Source organism: Cebus imitator, unplaced genomic scaffold (genome assembly GCF_001604975.1).
Source record: "Cebus imitator isolate Cc_AM_T3 unplaced genomic scaffold, Cebus_imitator-1.0 Scaffold643, whole genome shotgun sequence".
Classification (NCBI taxonomy): Eukaryota; Metazoa; Chordata; class Mammalia; order Primates; family Cebidae; genus Cebus; species Cebus imitator.
The window spans coordinates 519,377-521,880 of NW_016107958.1; positions in this window are offsets into that span (position 1 = coordinate 519,377).

The window sequence follows — 2,504 nt, forward strand, 5'->3', positions numbered from 1 at the left end:
ACATAACCTGTGTGTAGATACTTAATATTTGACAAAAGTAATAGTGATGTATGCAGAATATAAAAGAAAATTTTTCTATACTGTAAGTTTTTCTATAATATTCCAAGTCATTTTCCTTTTAGTTCCCTTAAGGAAAAAATATAACCACTAATGATTATCTCTATGTGAAATTGGAGCTATCTTTTATATAAAGTGTATTTTTATTGAAATTTCAAATAATTACTTGTAAAAATGAATTATTCCTGTACTGACAGAAAATGGGTCTTTTAACCCTCATAATGAAAATAAAATAAATTGGTAGAAACATTCTATTCTTCAAAACCAATAGCCAGCATCATTTTACCTTATACATAAACTCAATCTTTGCAATTAAATTTTCCTTAGGTAGAAAACACTTTCAACTTTTCAACCCTAAGTATTTTAAAGTATCTAGCATTCCTCCTTCTCCTCCCCATTTTTTCTTCCTAACTTCACAGACTATTCTAGGACAGGAATCATGGTAAATATGTTGATATTGCTATAAAAAAACCCCATGAACCATAAGGTGAGCAGACATTCTTTTTGTTTTACCAATTCACTAAGATTTTTAGGATTTTCAACTAGTTAGAATATATAAAAGGCAAACTAATTTACACAGCTTTCTATTTATAGTTTTTATATATCAGCGTATTATAGAACATCACTACACTGATATAGACATACTGCAGATGGAGCTCCATCTGTTCAGCCTAATTTTGCTACATGCTTAAGAACAAAGCCCAGGCATCAACCGTTTACATTGCTGCTGCCTTAAAAACTCACTGCATTTTGATATTATAGACTATGAGAGTTTGTCTTGCCTTGAATATCATTTTCTTTTCCTTGAAAATTGATTGTTTGCTGGAAGACTTGCCTGTAATGCAGTGTGTTATTTTTTGACAAGTATTGCCTGTTAACATCTTTTATATTAATTTTAATTGTAAATGTATTCATTAAAATGCTCCTTATTTGCACCAAAATTCCAGAAAATATATTGTTTTAAGTCAACACAATGAATGCATACATGTTTTCTTACAATACCTTTGTTACTTTGATTAAGACTATCTTTTTTACTAAAAGCCTTTTAGTACTGACTAAATTGACATGGCATTGCCTTAAAAATGAGATGGCAAAAAGGCAGCTTAAATCTACAGGATGCTTTAGCACAAACGTATGCAAGCAGGGCACCCTGTGTCATGCTCTGTTGTCTTGAGAAGCAGAACCTAATGTCAGGATGGATGATTTCTAGGCTCCCTCTGCAATCTCTCCACCATGTTTTCAAAGTGGGTTAGAACAACAACAAACAAAACGAAACATAAATGGCAGATGAAATTAAGAAAATTCTGCCATCATTGCCTCCCCTAGGAGGCCTATAGTTTTGGGGGATAAACTCATGGTTCAGAAATTAAGCCTCTGTATCACCTATGTCCCTCATAGTAGTAAATTTACAGCAACACACCAGTTATTTGCGGTGCAATAAAATATCCTTTATTGGAGGAGAGAGAGTATAAGAACATAACATTATATAGATGGGCAACTGCTTTTACGTGTAATAAACAGTGTTTAACTTTTTCAGCTTAGAGCTTTCTTACTTTATGATTAGTAATTCTACAGACACACTTCTGTCCATCAGGGAATAGTGGAATAGTCTGTTCTACAGCATTCTTTACTTGAATTGATGAGAATTATAATCTCTTTCAATCTTTCCCTCCATCTTTCTGCCTCAATCTCTGTTAACCCATACAATTCCTCTTGGGAGAGTATATAGAGAACCTTTTGAATACTTTTCCCTCACCAATAAAGAAACACTTGATATTCCCAGTTGTGGAAAGGTTATCACCTCCTCCCATCACACACCCATGTATACACACACATATGCACACACAGTATTCTTTTTGAGCTACCACCTGGAAGAAATTTCAGTCATTGAATGCCTCCTCCTTTTTTTTTTTCTTATCTTGCTGGGTATCTAGACAGGTCTGAATTTAAAAACTTCACTCAGAGAGATTTGATTTTGAGTGAGATAGTTGAAGCTCTCAAAGAAGGAGCCACCTGCCAAGCAGCTTTAACAAATCAACATTACAGGTGGTGATCTTCACACCTAGAACTTCCTGGTGGAGTTGGTCATTGTCCTTACAGGTATTCATCTCTTTAACAGCATTGCAACAAACAATTTCACTCAAACAGTACAGGGCCATAAAAACAGAATTAAGTTTTAGATCACAGAATCTTGTTTTGAATCCTGGGTTTGAGAAGTGTTTGTTCTGTTTTGTTAACCTGCATAGATACATAAACCTGTTTTTGCTCATCTCTAAACTCGATTCCCCTACTTTCTGCAACATCCTTCCTGTTGTCCTTGCACCTTTATTTCCAGGCCTAACTCTTATTCATTCTGTGTGTTGTATAACTTTTGTTATACAAAACATGGTGTATTAGTAAGGGTTCTCTAGCAGGGCAGCGCTAACAGAATATATACACACATATAT